Genomic DNA, 18,881 nt, shown 5'->3' on the forward strand with positions numbered 1-18,881 from the left:
CCAAAGAAAGCAGGGAATTATCTTGATAGCAGTGCTGAGATATCATCTCTAGGGGCAAAGTAGAGAAATCAACAAAAAATCATGATGGAGTGGATGGTCTTTCTCTCTTTAAACCTCATTTTACTAGCTGCCTTTAAATTTAAATATGAAATATCTCCTTGAAACCAACACAGAATCCCAAAATGGGACCTTTGGCAGCAGAGCTGTCTAGGTAAGAAAGCTTTCCAGAGGCTGCAAGTGAGATTCCATGTGCAGCAAAGCTGGCAGCCTCTGGGCCTCAGAGGGGAATAACTTAAAATCAGTGCATGAGTCATGGAGACAGACAGATACAAATACTCTTGTGAGCTCTCTGAGAGATCAGCATTCCCATCAGGCCACCACCCTGCTAAGTGTTGTACATATTCTCAGTTCAAAGCAGATAAATAAGGGGAAATTTGGGAGAAATGGACTAGCAGAATTACAAAATTTCAGTATAGGAAACACAGCGTTACACTGTTAATTTACTGATTACTTTCAAAGGTACTGCTCCAAAGTTTGGGTTTAGCTTTAAATATGCTGTGTCTTTTTCAAAGCAGGAATTCTAAGGTAATGTAATTGCAATCTTGTGAAGGGTTGCACATCCTTTCACAGACAGCTGAGTGTAGAGAGCCATTCAGGACAAGAATTGCTTGCTCTTTCTCTGTTGTTCTCTGAAAGGAAATCTTTGACTTCTCAGAGTGAAGCCCAAAGTTCCTGCCAAGGTAGAGAGAAGGAATGGGGGAAGACTGATGAGAGTATTATTCTGTGAATTTGTCTCATTGTTTCATTGTTTCTGTAATCTCCAGGTACCTTTGAACTTCCAAACATAGAGATTTCTACAATGCAGGACGAAGTTCCTTTTTTTTTTTTTTTTTTTTTTTTTTTTTTTTTTGTGTTACCAAGAGAAAGAAATTCCTTTAAGGCCTTATGGTAATATTCATGCAGCTCTCCTGTTCACAGCTGTTGTTTAATGACAGATGGAATCAGGTTTTTGGACATGGCCAATGGTGAATAATGACTCATTCTACCTGGTTACCTGAGTTATTTGTCTGTGAACAACTGAATTATAATACACACAGGTGAGACAAGCTGATGTAAAGTGCAACAGTACAGTCCCAGGCAGGGGAAAAGAGTAAAGAAATTGCTAAAATAAAAGGAATTATTTCTCCAGAGTTTTAGCTCTCAGAATTTTTTGTCTGAGTCTCGTTTCCAAACTTTTCAGAGGTTGTTCTTTTATTGCTGCTTGGGTCACATCACTTATGCCTAGAGCTGGTCAAACAGGCTTTGACTGTCAGCAAAAGTAGCCAGATGCTCCCACCTCTGCTCTGTTTGCAGCTTCCCAGGAGCACAGGGAAATGCTCCAGGCTAAAATCATGACATCACTAACAGTAGTCCTGGCACAAACCTTCCAGATGATTTATGGGAACCAGCACTTCATGAATGGGAGTAGCACTCAATATCTTTCCTTCCTTCACCACTTCTGCTTCTGCCCTTTTTCCTGTCCAGTGGAAGAGAGTCACATCAGCAGCTCCTCTAAGATGAGAGGTGTGGTGGCTACATTAGAGTAGCCACCATGGTGTCACCAGAGCTTTAGACTTGCTTGGAAGAAGTGACTGTCTCAGGGCACTGAAATATTTCCCATTTAACTTTTCATACATAGAATTCACTCTCACATGTAGGGCTTGTGAGATGTTGCAGCCCTTCTAAGTCAGTTTAAGAATTTCATAAGGAATACTTTGGAATTTATCCTCTGGGATTTGTTCTCGGCACTTTACAACTGCTGTAAGTAAAACTGTACAAATAACTAACAAGTTACACATGGAACTTTAAGATGTTGTCTCACCCTTTTCAATTTTCTCTTTTTTCTCACATTTGTTCACACTTATAGAACCTACAGACAGAAAATGAGATCTCTTTCAAGAAAAGAAGAATGCTGTTTCTCTTTTCCAATTTCTCTGTTCTTTAGGGGCAATGAACTGACACTGCAATCAGTCAATACCCAACAAAAGTAAGGTACAATGTCATGACAGCAACAGTCTCTCATGCTGTGCAATTTGCTAATAAATCCCTTGAGTATCAGGCAGGTTATCTTAGATAGGCTGGCTTCCATGCCCACTCGTCCTGTATACCATATTTGCCCGAAAAATATCATGCCAAAATTTACTCTTATACAACTGATCATGAGAAATGAGCTTGACTTTTGCAGGCTTAATATTGCTGATATTTCCCCCTCTTCCTCCTTTATAAGCTTTATTTCTTTAAGGGGTCTAGTTCACTTTTCACACTCCTCAAAAAATGTGTGGCTATTTCCTGAATGAAATATCCAGGGCTTACCTTCCTGGTAATGGCAAAATCAAATTAAATAAAAAGAAGCCTGAACTTCTAGCTATTGTTAAAGAGGGCTTTCTCTGTACCACTTTCATATGCTATTCATGGAAGGTAGAGAAGTGGCAGTCAAAATCCATAGCATCCTTAAGATTCCTTGGCTGCAGTTAAACTCCAGGAAAAGTTTCTCGTTGACTTCCTTGGAACCAATAATCTTCCAGTCTCATCAATGTTCATTTGTCTTTGCTGAACTGTCTGTAAAGTGAGGTGAATTTTCCAGACTTACCTCAGCCTGAGCCATGTAGAACTTACTGTCTCTTTGAAATATGTTCTGACAGACATGAATTCTAATCAGGCACAGATGATTTTTCATTCACTGAAGACTTGAACCAAAAAAGCAAGAGGTGACAAAGCTCAATCCTGCTAATCTTCTTTCTTCACTTTGCTAAACTTAATCAGCAATTGCTGGCACTGACCTTTCTTTCCTTGACATCAAGAAAAGGATGCTCTTACTGAATTAATCACTTCCATCCTGATGAGGAGGCCTACACTTCTAGTCAAGTGTGGGATGCAGATAAGGACATGCATTCCCTCTAATGATCAAACACAGGTGACCCCATTGACACTATTTGTGACGTGGACAAAACCCAGCAATCAAAATGCTTAAACAGAAATAAAGTGGTTGTTACACCTGTGCAGATCTTTCACTTAAGGGAAAGGTGAAAAAAACTTGCAGATGGAAACAGAACGAAATTACATTCTGAAAATTATGGGACTTCATTTTGTCAGGCAAATTTTTTCAACCCTAAATAGAATGTGTATTTTTTGCAAATTAAATAATAATACAGGACTTGGCCCTGTTGTGTGTGATGTGATGAATCCAGAAGAGCAGTGTACACTAATGTGTGACACACTGGCCACATAAAGCCTTTCTGATCTGCAATAAGAAAGTGCTGGTGATGGAAAAAAAACTCTTGTGATACAGAGTTTGAAGATATTATAATCTTATAATCAGAATTAGTCTTACATTCTGAAAAATATACTTAGAGAAATGTATAAAACCTGTAATTCTGACATCCACCTTTTTTCATAAGAGATTCATTCTGAAGTAAGCATGATGATATCTCATTACTACTGCCCTGCATGTCTGGCAGCTACCTAAAAGACCACAAGACTCTGCGATTAGAGAAGTGACAAGGGCAGAAAAGAGAGTTGGAACAACTCTGAAATAAATTTGCGATCAAATGGGAACAAAACATCCCTTTAAAGATGGAAATGAAGACACTGGAATAGTATCTCCTTTAGGTGGTAACCTAGAGAAATATTTTTTGCATGAAGCTGTACATTAATCCTGTACAGATGCTTTCTCCATATTCACCGTCCACAAAATATATAAAACCAGACTGAATCAGGAGATTTAACTATATTCTGAGTGTCAGTGGGTTCGTTTTTCTCCTTTAAATTGTCTCCAGTTCTGTACACAAAATATTGACATTCTCAGTTCATCGTGACAGAGGATCTAAATAAAGACTTGTTGCAGGAAAAAAACCAAACTGAGAAGGTAGCAAGCCAAGGCACATTATTATTAGCATTAGTATTAGCATTATTAGCATTGCTCTAATAATTAGAAAGCATTGCCCATTAAACTCCCACTTTTTTTTTTTTGATAAGTATTATTGCCATGATCCAGGAAAAGTCTTCCTGAAAAGTTCTTCTTGTAACCATTTCACCTGGGGAGACAAGGCTACCACTGCAGAAGTGATGCTTATGGATCCATCATGGTTCTGTCAGGTCCAGACATCTTTTGTGGGATCGCATTTAAGTTGTTTACAGCACAGACCTTTATGTCTGGGCTCTTTATCTAACCACCCTGAGAGGTCAAGGGAGAGGAAAAGGCACTGACTAATTCATTTAAACTCAAGGGGACACTTAAGGAGATCAAGACTATCTGCTCACTAAAAATGTCAAATTCTGTCCAGCAAGCATGAAAAGAGTCCTGGGGGAATACCTGGCAAGCATTTAGACTTAAGCAAAATTAATCTCACCCTTCACTTCAGCAGGCATTGCAAAAATTAATAGATCACAGACATGTCCCCCATATGCCTCCCAATATGCTTGTATGACAAAACAGTGAAAATATTATTCCATCATTCCAGTAGCTCTCTACATTTACACCATAATCCCCCATCTGATGATGCAGCCATAAAACAGCTGCAGAGGGGAGGTCAACATTGCTGGGTGTTTGCTGGCTGCTGTATTCTCTGTTTGTGACAACAAACCAAATGGAGCACAGAAACCCAACAGGCTTCTTTGGCTTACAGTCAAGCTGTGAAATGGTCCCATCAGCTGGGCTGTAGCCAACACTGCTTCTCATGTCAGGTATCCAGGGAAGAAATCAATCAAGCCTGCAATTTCTGTTTTACCTATTCCCACCCTCTCAGACTAAGCCAGGCATTTTAAATGCATCACTCTCCTTAGCCACCTTTCCTGCCCTGCTTGTGTTTTTCCCGCCATATAAATATATATATATATATATATATATGTGTGTGTGTGTGTGTGTGTGTGTGTGTGTGTGTGTGTGTATGTATGTTCTTTGTCAAACATAGCAATCTGAGTGTTATTACCATAGAAATTGTATCAAGAACAACATAAAAAGCTATTTCCTTTACCCTCTCCTTGAAATTATTGTCAGATGCTTCAATAGACAAAAAAATATCATTCCTTGCACACATCATTACTATTGAAAAGATTAAAACAGTTTGGCTATCATAAAGAAAGAAAAATAGCAAACCACACACAGGGGAGCACCTTCTGCATTTAACCATCCAACCCAAATTCCAGGACATGGCCCTTCCTTGGTAAGAGATGTCTCAGGCTGCTGCTTCTCTCCCTCTACACAAGCAGTCCTGGAGGTGGTGAATCAAGAGGAAGAAAAAGTAAAAAGGTGTTGTTAAAAACCAGCCAAACAAACAACAGTGGGAAAAGCTCTTTGCCTGCAACCTGCCTGTAACCCAGGAATATCAGTCAGTCTCTAAACTGATTTCCAAAACAAGAGAAGAGATTGGAAAGGGCCAATACTTCAGTGTCTGAACCAGTCTTCAGTTCAGCTGTGCCTGTGTTATTGCACATAAGAATATAATATGATTTGCACTGAAGAGTGCTTGTTTATTATCCCCAAAAATGTGTTGGATATCTTCATCACACAGACGACAGATTCATTTCACTGGTACTTACTTTTTGTGAGGCAAGTTCTAAGAGAAGCCTATTGCTTCCTGTACTTTTGATGAAAATACATTTAGGCTGTTTTCTCCTAACGTGGGTCTTATTTGATAGGTTCTATGTCCTAATTGTAGCATTTTGCTGCCCATAAAATTGTACTCAGGGAAGAGCTGTTACAAACATTGCATGGAACAATCCTTGGATTGTTCAGCACTCGTACAGCATGGTCGCTTTCCTGATTGAAGCCTCAGTGCTCTATTACCATACAAATTATGTTAGAATGAGAATAGGAAATGAAAAAAGTGTTTCTCATTGATTTTGAAGTTGAAGCTGTTTCAGGAGCAATGTGGGATAGTTACCTTGTGACTCATGCAGCTATAAAATTCAATAACAACCATCTTATCCACAATGCTGTAATTGAGTCACGCTGTTTTTCTTGAGGCTGCTGCATCTTTGTGTGCATCCACATTGCAGTGGAAACATTCATTTGCTAAAATAACCCTAGGTGTGTCATCCAGAGCTATGTCCTTGGCAATCTCAAGTTACTGTTGAAAGCTCTGAGTCCCTTCTGGCAGGCTTTGATTTCGCTCTGTGTGTCCCTCAGCTTCCAGGGAGGCTGCACACAGATTGCTCTTCAGATCTGCACACTGGACCTTTGCTGGCCCAGGTGGAAACCACACAAGCCCCACTTGCTGTGGAGAATTCTGTGGTGTCCCTTTTTCTCTTCTGCACTTCTTAAAAGCAGCAAGATAGTGTAGAGATGGAAATTTTCTTCTGACCTCATTTGGATATCAAGGCCAGCCCTCATATCCTCAGGGAATAGACAAGTATGTGGGCTGAACATGCTGCTTGACACGATTTGTCTTAACATAAAAACACTTGGCTTGTAAAAGTAAACACTTGCAAGAAACTGTGCCAGCTATAATTCCGTCACTCCACTGGCCCTATTAAGCATTTTATTAAAAAAAAAAAAAAATCCTCCCATTACTGCACACAGCTTCTTTTTTATAACTCATGCTACTGTCCCAGTGTAGTCCCAAAACCTGCAGGATTAGGAAACCAAACTCTCTCTGTCTTGGGAATGGGCAGGCCAAGTAGGGCCAGGTTGGAAGTCACAAGGCCACTTGACTGAACTTGGAGTTTCTTTTGACTTGGAGCTTTGAAGGCTTCTATTTTCAACATGTTGATAACTTGACACCTTTTTCTGCATTTAGAATGGTTTTGGGAAATGAAGATGAGAGGAAAAGCTGGAGTTGGAGGCTTGCTTCCTCTGACTAACCATCAGATTTGCTTATTTACTTGTGATTGCAGAGTCTCTTGTTGTGGGTGAGGTTGTCTATGTCAGAAAGGATGTGATTTAAATTTTATATCCCAGGGTAAACAGCAATTACTTCAGAGACAATAAGCTCAATAAGCTGTGTTTCCATCACTCTGCAAGTGTAATTATGCCAGACTGATAAGAGAAATGGGCACAAGAATTGGATCATTCAGAATTTAAGGTGATTGTTCTTCAACAAAATGGTGGAAAAAAACGCTGATTATGATAAAAGATGTGCTTCCACAGTAGGGGAAAATATTTTCCAAGGAGCTATTTCTGGGGCAATGATAATTTTTCCATCAATAATGCTGTGAATAATGCTTCTATACAGTTCTTTGTTAAAGATATTTAAACACCTTACCTTATATTTCCATATGGAAATCTGTTAACTTTTCAAATACAGCTTACACACTAAATCTCCTGGGTCTAAGGAGAATGACAACAGCAATACAATGATTTATTTCTCAGCTTGGGTACCAGCCCACACATTCAGTTCTAAATGAAATGTTTTTCCTTTATTTTTAAAATATAAAATATTCATATTTGAGCATCCAGAAAACTCCATTAGGTAAGACTACACTGTGTAAAGGAGGTCAAAAGAGCCAATATACCAGAGGACTCTGTGCTTTAAAAACTTCACTGCTCCTACTGTAGTCCTACCTTATGCAACCAAATACTAGTTACATGAAAAATTGTGATAACATTGCAAAAGCTGCCAGAGCTCTGAGATGAGCTTTTGTACCAGTAACAATGAACAACACTGACAATGAGCAACACTTTTTTCCTGTTAGAGAAAAAAGAGCAACTCAGCACAGCTAACTTTGGAAAGAACAAGCTGCCACTGTGCTCATCTTGGAGCAATTTAAAGGTGCTTATGAGTTCACTCTGCCCTGGTCTAGGACAAGCACACAGGAAAGAAGTTTGTGATCCTTGTTTCTCATGGTCTCTCTGATTTTGTTCCACCTAGAAGACAGAGGAGAGATGTGGTCTGAAAGGCCACCAATAGCAGAGTAATGACCTGTGGAGAGATGGTGAAGTTTTGTTATGGAGAAATCTCAGTTTATCAGCAACTGGCTCACTACTAAATTGATGTAGTATTACCTTCTGCTTCTGCAGGAGCTGAAAGCAGGGCAGGATTCATCTGGAGATGATAAGTCATCAGCATGCCTAACACCAGGAGTGGTTGTCTGTCACCTGGAAATTTTTCTGTTTAAATTTATGGACTTGAAGTGAAATCTTTCAAGTTGCTCTCAAGACTCTTCCTCCAGATTTCCCTCCACCATTGTCCACAGGAAAAGTTTTCCCTGCTTTTCTGCTGCCCCACTGCTCTGACATGCTAGATTTTGTTTGATCCTGAGTCCTACTACAAACTTGAGGTGATAATTTAAAAAAAATATATGAAAGAAGCATTACAATAACAGAGCTTTGAACTAATTTTTAAAACTTTTTGACATGCAGAGGTCTCCCATTGTATATCTAACTCGCAGGATAAATTCTGCAGAAATCCAGAGGCTTCATCCCTGGTGAACCACCCAGACCATTCCAGCACAGAGTAGCACAGAACCTCAGTGCATGCACACAGATGTCTGGATTTTTCTGCAGCTTGCTCACCCCAGCAGACTCTGAGTTTGTTTACTGCAGAGTAGGATGGACAAATTGCTGGACTGAAATGTGTGATTGAGATGTGAATTGGCATCTCCTGATTATTGGTCTGCAAGGAGCAGTTATTGTGATTAACAGTGAAATATCACTTTGGCCTTCATGGTCTTCACCCTTTGTACTAGAGGGAGTTTACTTAACCAGGCTTGGAAATGGCAATTGCAATAAGGCAATGCTCTTTCACCTCCTAAAGGTAAGAAAGAGAGAAAGAAAGGGTTGTGGTTGTGTATCCTTCCTTTCTAATTAAGCCCATTTTGTGAAATTACCATAATGCCTTGGATATGCTGGGCTGCATCTCCTAATTGTTCTCAATTCTAGTGCCTTTAAGTAACTGTGCCTTGGTCTGCAGCTCATCTGTTGTACCTTTGTTAGGAGCCTTACTGAAATCTATGGCACAATTCATACCTACACCAGCCCATTCACAATTTTCTCTGTGTTTCTCTGTGCTGTTAGTTTCATCTTTTTTTATATTGATTTAGAAATGATTGCTGCAGTTCAAAGTCCTGTGGACTCTTTCTTTTGTATCAGTCTATTTTTTTGGTAGGACAGAGATTAAAATCAAATTCTTTTTAAAGCTCACTAACAGAGCCAGGCTGTATCCTATCTCCTTATGGAAGCAGAAGCACAAAGGTTATACAGTGAAATACTCCAGAAACACATAGAAAAAGTCTTCTTTTGCTCTTTAATCCCTTTAGTGCTTTTTAGTCTATTCTTCTCTCTTTCCAACAGACTAATAACCTAAGTAGACACCCACAAAATCTCAGCTCCATGATATGGGAAGTTCTTCATCTACACCGAGACCTCAGAGAAGCAATTCATTCTCACAACCACTCTCAGAGCCAGAAATCCTTGTCCCTGTGAGTAGCAGCAGGTCAGGTCACTCACATTTGATCCTGCCACTGTTATTTTGCTGCAGGCCCCTAGCCCAGCTTGCTGCTCTGCTGTACTTCCTTGGCAGCACACAGGTTTGGCTCCACCAGCACAGAGCTGTACCTCACTGTCAGGCCGAGATGGACAGCTCTGAGTAATCATTTCACAGCGCTCTTCAACAATTTCAAACCATGTGAAATGAAGAAAAATCATTTCAAACCGTGACAGACTTTTTTTGCTTTTCCAAAAGTAGGCTACCTAGCAAATTTTCCTGTAGGAATGTTTCTAGTCTCAGCAGAGGATGTCTCCAGCACCCGAGAGCATCGGGAGCACCAATCCTCAATGTCTGCATTTGCAAAAAGCTTTCTGGGAAGCAGGTCAGAAACTGCCAAAATAATCCATGCTTTCCAAAATCATACATATACACAGTTGATACACTAGAGAGCAATCAGGTCATTGCCTGGTGGCAGATGGTCTCCCAGATTCCTGGACCCACACAGTGATTGCTGTTTTACATGGTGCTTCCAGGCACTGCTCTTGCTTCTTGCTCTCTTCCTCTTGTTTTTCCTTCTCTGGAAGCTGCTGCTCACTCCAAAAGAGCAAATTTCTTGTGTGCAGGACCAGCAGGTTTTTTCATGGAAACTGCATCCATGCTGAAGATAACACTCCACTTAATTCTTTTGCCAGATCAAGACCAAAATACTGAACATCTTCAAGATTGTTATTGCCCTTGTATAATTCATATGATTGCTGATTAAATCAAGGATATATTGTAATTAGAATAGAGATTAAAATCTCTGATTTGGCACAAGGAATAAGCAATGAGGAGCCAGAAACTTCCCTTGGGACTAAGTGCTCAGTTCTAAGAATATCCTTGAAAATTCTGACTTTCAGTTCCAAGTTATACAACTCCAAGAAATGCAAGTGCTGCCTGTCAACACTACAGAGCCAGGAGAAATCCTGTTTTCCCTACTATCCTATTACTCAGCACAGGGTTAGTCATAACTGCCCAAAATAAATGTAACTTTATAATATAAGGCCTTCACTATGCCTTGCTATCCATCTCTCTGGATTATTTAATTATTTCCTTTTCTACTTTATTTGTCCTTCTTCCAGCTTATTAATTTTAAAGAAGTGTCTAGGGCTACACATTCATGTAAATTAAAAGAAAATAAAACACTTCAGGCTCTTTTATTATGTTTTCAAGTTAGTCAGGAAATACACAATTATCAAATTTAAAACAATTATCGGAAGCAAAAATCCTTACCAAGACAAGAAAACCCCACCCATACTCAAACACTGCATTTTATCTCTTGATAACATTGTCATTAATAATCTTTAACCATATTGGCAGGAAAGTAAAATGATAAAAACACTCATCAAAGGACCAGAGGACAAAAAAATAAAATCCTGGAGGTTAAACCTTGACTTTTCAAGAAGGATGTCAAAGGCAAACTGCAGTAGCTGGTCTCTTTGCTTTATTGAGTGCTCTGCAAGATCACGATGCCTGATTTTAATTCCATTTCAAAACAAACAAAAAATTTGTTATTTCTCTGTAATTTAAACAACATTTCCTCTACTACAGGAAATACAAGAACATATTTCTTTTTACATGCAGTTTTGTACGGTCAAAATTATCATGAAAGAGAAATATACTTTTTTATCATTGTTAATAATGAAACTTAAAGATGTTCATTGGATATAGAACTGACACGAGTTTCAAAAATGAGAAATTTGCAGGCATATTCCACCTTACAGCAGCAGAGAGAGATAAATTGCTGCATTGTCCTGGATATTTCTAATATTAAAAAGCAGAAAGAGCAATAATTTCAAAGACTGGAGTGACTTTGCCTTTTTCAGCACATGAGATATTCTCCCTTTCATAAGATTTTCACCACAGTTTCTGTAATATTGCTAAAGTTTCACCACTGGGACAGTACAAGCCTGAATTAGCATTTGGGCTGAGGTCTAGATTATTACGTTAGGGATGTTTCAATGCAAAGGATTTGCTGCTACACGAACCCCTTTTTTATTTTCTTCCTTTTTGGTTCTAGAAAGTTAACTTGGAAAAAAAACTCAACCAAACAAAAACCACCAGCTGGAATATATTCTCACATACATAAATTTAATTTAGTTCCACTATAATCCTGGTTAGAGCAGCTCTGAGAGTGAGCATCTGATGGGAACAATAAGAAGCTATATGTTAATGCATATTCCTCAGTCTATAGAGGGACACAGAAATTGGAAATGTGTACTCTTTAAAGGTAATATCCACAGAGAGAAGCATTACCATTTACATTACTGAGGTGCCCTTTAGTGGAGATCCAAATTTATCTTACTGTATTACAATCTTTAGGCAATCTGTTCTCTTTGCAGGTCGGAAAGTGTTGTTTTGTATGCCCAACACAATGTTTCTTAGTTATTAATATTCACAGCAATGTCAAAAAGGGATGGCACTGCTATTATTACACACAGTTTTAGTCTTCTTCCTGTCAAAGTTGGGAGTCACACTGGAAAAATTGAGATGGCACCTGGATGTGGTTTGTTTTACTCAGTATCCAAAGGTCCAATAATAAACTTTGTGTGATATCAACTTTAGGCAGCTCAACTGAGCACAACTGGCTTTTGCAAAAGGTTGTTGAAGCCTCTTATCAACATATTTTCCTTCCAGGTCAATATAACATTAATTATAACTAGCAACTATCAATGATACAAGAGTGCTCTAAATGTGGATCAATATTTCAGTGCTGCAGTGACTTTGGATTTGCCTCTGAGGTGACAGTGTGGAACCAGAGCTCTTCCCAGGGTTTCTGTGTTGCCACATGGCCACCCATCCACTACATCCATTCATCTTCTGCTACAGCCCTGCCCAAGTGTGCCCACATGTAATTTGTCTGAGTGAATGGTGCCTGCTCTTGAAAAATCAGATAAAATGAGGTTATCCAGCGAGGTCTTCCCAGTTGTAAAACAAAGTCATTAATTTAGTCACCATATTAGATTATGTTTTGTACTCTCTGAAATCAAGTTTCTTACCATTTTCTGTCTCAAATGTATTTAATTTAGTATGCTGGATGCTCTACTAAGTTGACAATGCCAATGCATCATTCATGCCCTACGAGCTTCACTTGGGACTGCTTTATTTTTCCAGCTTGCCAAAGTCTAGTTGTTTCACTAAGTGCTTTTCTATTTGCCTCATTAAGTGACTTTCAGATCTCAGCATGGACCTAATTCTCCACCCTGCAAACTGGCCTGAGGTCAAGGAGCTGATCCCTCTTCCTTGTGTTTAAGCATTTTGTCTCTAAAGTTCTACTTACAAAGAGATTTCCTCATTCTGTTATTAAAGGCAGCAAGGAGATCTGGACATACATATTTGTCTTGGCTCCCACCAGCTGCAGGGAAATTACCAGGTCCAATGTCACAATCTAAATGATGGCCTTTCATCCAACTACATTGCTGGATGAAACCCTATAACTCTATGCTTGGGATCCCTGAGTTGGTATCACGTGCAGTTCCTTATTAGGCATTTGGATGCTGACTAAAATAAAACAACAACAAAAAAAATCTCCTTATCCTTCCCTACCCTGAAAAGAACAACCTTGCTCAGAAGGAAGTTCGCTTGTGCTTGAGACAAAATCTTGCAATCACATTCATTCTTTTATCTCTCTATGACTTGAATACATTTAAATCCCAAGTGATGAGAACAAGGAAGAGCAGGAAGCAAAGATTGTTTAAGGTGACTGAAAAATTATCAACCCCCAACAACATCTCTTAAAGTTTGTCTTAGAAATGGCATCTTATCCTCCCTACAGCCACTGTTCTTCTGCAGAGCTTGCTGGGAAAGATCATGTAGTAGCAGAAAGGTAACTAAAGCCTTGCAACAGAAGACTGGAATGAAGAGAGAGGTGGAATTACTCAGTTTTAGTTATCCAAATACTTAAGACTAAAATACTAACAGGAAAAGTCTATAAACCCCTGAGAAAATATAAGTAGTGAGATAGAAGATGACAATTTAACAAAAGTAAGGGTTAGAGTGTTCTGTGGAGCAATCAAGGACAAAATTTCCGTTCCATTGGCTCCTGCCTGACTGTCAGACTTGGGAGGGTGAGGAAGATGTTGCATCATTCTTAGGCTGCTCAATCATTATCATTCACCTCAAACAAATATTTAGGGGGCTGTAAAGTGGTGGCATATAAGTGCCAGAGACTATGAAAACCTGAACTGCCCCCATAATCTTATCATGTGGCCATGTGCACAATCACTTGGTTCCTTGGATGCTGCCTTCCAGATTTGTCCTTCATCAGTGAAGGCCTTGAACAGCAAAGCTCTTTAACATTCCTTCCCTTGGTTTGCTCAAAAGGTCATTTTTGTATCATTCACACACTGGTTCTCTTTGCCTATGGACAGGCTGTGAATCACAAGTTCCATTCCAGAGGAACTGCTGGTATTTTAGCATTTTTTTAAATAATGTGTTGGAAAGCTGACATATTTTGTTTTAACATTTTTGTCTGAAATGAACAATGTTGATGTTCCCAAATTAGAATGTTTGTCTTGCTGAAATCAGTTGGAGTTTTATTTGAAGTCAGTTCAAAATGAGCATATCTCTGCCAATGGTGCTGCAGGCTCCTGGCTTGCCACTCGCTTTGGGATGAAGCTGCAGTGACCTAGGGGAAGTTCAGGGTGGGATAAAGGAGTCTGGCCTGTAATGGAGCATGAGAAATAAGTCATGTGAATTCTGACATAATAGGATTTGAAGGGCTCAAGTAGAACATATTGCTGAATAGATGATTATGTCCTACAGCCATTCTGTCTGGGAGAAGGGATGTACTGGCATGACAGAGGCACAGGAACAGGACATTCTTACCCAGACAACAGCAGTGCTGAGTCTCTAACACTGAAACTTGTTGCAGCAGGTCAGTATGTGTTTTGTTCCAAAAACGATCCACAGCAAACTTTAAGGAAGAAGAGACAAGTTCATGGTGTGCAAGAAAAAAAGAAAAGCACCAATCCTGAGCCTGCTTTTCAGTGCCTGTTATTCAATCTGAGAAGAAAAAAAAACAACTTGCAGACAACAGGAGAGCAGCTACTAGCTGCCTTCTTCTCCCAGGTCTTTCTCCTCCAGCTCCTGCACAAATTGACTCAACATAGGCAGGGTAGGGTACTGAAATATTAAGTCACTCTTTCACTCTCTCCTTCTCCCTAAAATAATTCCTTATCACTTGATGTAATTGACTCTTTTTCCAGGGAAAATTATTCTTTATTGAGATTAAGGGAGGGAAAAAGTAGAATAAACTGTTAATGTGAGTAGAAGGGTAGGGGGATGTAGCAGCTCATGCTTTTGAATACTGATGCTACTGTGGGGTTCTCTGTTTTCTGTGAGAGGGCTACTCAGTGTGTGTGAGTTTGATTAATAATTTGTCCAAAACAGTGTCAAAGACCCTGCAGTTTATGAAATATTCTATTTTTCTCCCATTCCAAATGGAAAAACAGCATCTGAGATTTCTTGTAGACATTTTCATGACACTAACACAAACCTGTGGGAAGCCCACCTTGCCATGGCAGGGACACAGGTCCTCTTAGGACTTGGAGAAGAAACAATGAGAGGAGAACAAGAAGTTGAGAGAGAAAGCAAAATTCTCCAAGACAACTAGTCTGGATAAACCAACTAATTGTGAGCAAAATAAAGAGCCTGACCTGGGCAGAGTATGTCAGTTCCTTGTATAACTGTCAGAGCAGAAAGCATTCCATGCTTTAGCATGCACTGTTCATAAGAAAATTGTGCCATCTTGTGGGAAAATGTAGAAAATATCAAACCATACCTTCACATACATTATGCAAAATGAAAGACAGATGCTTCCATGATCAGATATTTGAGGGAATAGTCAGCAAAGGGAAGTCCCCAGCCTGAGCACTGAAAGACCAAAACCTTCAAAAGACAAGTTCAGCTTCCTGACCTAAACACGTACGTGGGCTTTGTAGTTCTAAGACTGAGAAGACAAACTCAATCAGGTGATTTAATACTGAAAAGTGACAGTCGGTCATATTTTTCCCATCCAGCTGTGAACTTTCACAGTGGGCTAATTCTTACCCAAAATAAATCAGTGTAGGCCAGCTAACTCGTACCACCCCAATTTGGAACCATTTTAAGAAAAGAATATGCAAGTTGATCAGAAGAGACATAAATGAAAATTAAGGTAAAAGAAGACTATCAGACCTGGCAGAAGAAAACTTGAATCATCAGGGCATCAGTCTCTGTGGTTCTTGGCAAAGGGCAAGCCCATGAGACTTCATATCCACGACAATCCTGTTGTATTAGCAGTAAAAAATAAAACCTAGATAATAGCAACAAATGTCTTGGTCAGAGTTCAACGCTCTACAGCAAATCCTCAGATTATTTATATAGCTTGGAACAGTGATGCTTTTCAAACAGACATTTGGCCATGAATATTACTGGACTGCTGTTGCTCAGGAATCCTGCTGCTGCAAGAGGCATCATGAGGCAGAAAAGATGAGAGTAAAGAGACTTGAATGTGTGGGGCCAGGGCATGGAGGCAGAGAAAAAAATGTGGGGAAAGCAGCCCACTGTCCTAGAAAAGAATAGGTAGTACCAATCTGTGGCAGAGGAGGGCTGTGCTGTATCCTTCCTTCTCCAGTGCTTTCCCACTGTCCCAGCGTGGCCCTGGTGCTGTGGAGGGAGCCCAAAGCCACCTCTTAGCCCCTCCACTCACAGCTGCTTCAATAATTGCAGCACACTGCTTCTAAAGGGTGATGTTAATGAGCTCTGTACAGCCCAGCTGCTCAAGTTTCACAGCAGGGCTTACCCTTTGACAGGAAAAAGCATCACATGTGTCTTATTAGCTGCACTGCTTTCCCACAGCCACTTAAATAAGGCAAAGTATGGAGGAAAATTCTTGAATGCAAAAGAAGAAAACAAACAAGAACACAGGTCAGGACAAGATGCATTGCTACAAAGTCATATTTGGGACACACATGCTTTAAATATAAAAAACAACTGAGAGATGCTGGACAGTGGAAGGAAAAAGGATATTAAAAAATAAAATTAAAAACTGTCGGAAGTCTTAATAAGCAACAAAAAAGGAAGTCTGAAAACTTATGTTTTCTGCTGCTTGGAAAGCTTCCCTGTTTTTATTAACAGACCCTTGAAATATAAGGGAAGGTTCAATGGCAGGGAGAAAATTTTTCATCTGGTTTGTTATTTTTCCATTAAGAATAAGGACAGCACGAAATAAGGAGAAGATCAAGCATCAAAGCAAAAAGAAAGTTCATGTGATATGTCCAAAATGTTGACAGAACCTACTTTAAGTGAGAGTAGGGCAAGGAGTAGGGCAAGACTCAAGGCACTGAACTTTTAAGCTAAGATGGAGATTCACTGCATTCTGTTGCCTGGAAGTCAATATAGAGAGAGGGGCTCCAGAGAGAAAAGTAAAGGATTTCTCTGCAATGATTGAAGTTTGGCAGATTGAATCAGGACTTTGCTGTGGCCACATTGACATTGGGGATATTTGGTTCAGGACACCAGACTTACATGTGCTGGTTTTGGCTGGGATAAGTTAATGTTCTTCACAGAAGATGGTATGGGGTCGTGCTTTGGATTTGTGTTGGAAACAGTGTTGATAATTCAGGAATGTTTTGGTAATTGCTGAGCAAAATTTACACAGAGTCAAGACCCTCCTACCACCCCACCAGCACCAGGGCTGGGGGTGCACAAAGAGCTGGGAGGGACCACAGCTGGGACAGCTGATATCAACTGGCCAAAGGGATACCTCAGACCAAATGTTGCTATGCTAAGCACATAAACTAGGGGAAGCAGAAGAAAGAGGAGGGACATTGACTTCTACTCTTCCAATTCTCTCCCCCAGCCCACCCAGGGGGAATGAGCAGTTGTGTGGTTAAACCTTGGCATTATGTCTAGTCCAAAGTATAACTGCATGAGGGATGTTTGTGCCCTCAGCAATGTATTCTTCACCCTATTGATGTGTCCTGGTTGTGCCAAACTATTGCTCAGCACTCCCTGAAGTGAGCCTGAACAGAGTGCTGAGTAGCCACAATAATACTGTCCCCAGGCTGGCTCAGGCAGAGAGAGCTCTGAAGGTTTGGGGTTTTTGGCAGAGCATCTCCTTTGCCTGGGGCTGCCAGGAAGGGCAGAGAATGACAAACATCAGTCACACCATCCTCTCAACCAAAGCTGCCTTTTGGCACACAGGATTATCCACTGGCACACAGAAAAAGCAGAGCCAGCCTTGGCAACAAGGCTCTTGGCACCTGCAGCCCTAATACTCAGGGCAGCCATGAAGGCTGCTGGTTTTGCTGGTGCAGGAGGATGTCAGCCTGTACCAGCACTAAGTCCTTTACAGCAAAGACAGAACAGAAAATGAGCCACAAAGATGGGATCTGGCCCTGATACTGAGAGGAAAGAGAGTGAGACAGAGAGAGAATTAGCAAGGAGTCAGCCTCAGCACCATGCTGCAGCAGGCTTTTTTGCACGTGAAGATGGATTATGTAAACCTATCCTGAACACATCATGCATTGGTGAGCTTCACTTAGGAAGGCTCAGACTTTTAGCTCTATTAACTGGGGCTTCCTCTGATGACAGCATCAACTCTGCTGAAGGAAATAGGAATGTATTTGAATAAAGACCTAATCAGGCCAGTAGCAGCAACATATTCCCACTGCTGAATAACCTCTTTGTCAATTCAGCACAGATGTTTGATTGTATCCTGCTTGGCTTCCTTTTTATGCACAGCCTAGTGTGATTTTAAAAAAATTGCAATAACGGTCCTCCATATTTGCTTTAAATTCCTCCCTGTTGGTTTTGACCTTTCTGAAAATATAATTACATGTGAGTTTCGACTAAGGAATATTTTTAATTCCTATAGTCTCTGACTAAAACAGGACCTTGAGATCATTCACTGAGCTTGGGGAGCCCATGACAAGTGCTGGGAACAGATAGAAAGGTCTCTGGAGGAAAAAGAATATTTACAGGTCAAGAGTCCACAGTTCATCCCTTAGCATAAGCTGTCATTGGCCACTAGTTGATGTTCACTGGCTACATCGTGTACCTCTCGCTCTTTGTTTCTCCTGGCAATAGACATTCTACTGGCCCCTTTCCCAGCCCAAGCTATTCAACTTAAGACAGTGCCAAACCACAAAATTTGATCCAGTTTTAATCTCCCAAATCTTGGGATAGGGTTTTACTCTCATCTCTTGATACAAGGTTTCTTCTCATAACAAAATTACTCCTTTCAAATATTCAGAATATACAAATTGTTGCTGTCAAATCCACATATTATTTCAATTGTTTTCCTTTAGTTTTTCAGTCTAGCCCATGAAGAAATGACATATAAGTCCACTGATACTTGCCTCTTCTGACTTTTAGCTGGATTTATTGCTTCATTTCCTCCAGAGTCTTGACAACCTCCTATCCACAAGAGTTTTAACAGGTTCACTTCTCCCT

The 18,881-nt window shown here is 40.1% G+C and overlaps 1 long non-coding RNA gene across 1 annotated transcript; it reads right to left on the reverse strand.

Annotated features, from left to right (window-relative positions):
- Positions 1 to 1,591: 1,591 nt before the first annotated feature.
- Positions 1,592 to 18,880, reverse strand: LOC146763400 (uncharacterized). Its single transcript, XR_014951867.1, has 3 exons — positions 15,621 to 18,880; positions 14,271 to 14,358; positions 1,592 to 14,106 (listed from the first exon to the last, which is right to left on the reverse strand). It is a non-coding gene; the product is annotated as an uncharacterized LOC146763400 (long non-coding RNA).
- Between the last annotated feature and the right edge of the window lies 1 nt (position 18,881).

Source organism: Lonchura striata, chromosome 1A (genome assembly GCF_050655825.1).
Source record: "Lonchura striata isolate lonStrDom1 chromosome 1A, ASM5065582v1, whole genome shotgun sequence".
Taxonomy (NCBI): Eukaryota; Metazoa; Chordata; class Aves; order Passeriformes; family Estrildidae; genus Lonchura; species Lonchura striata.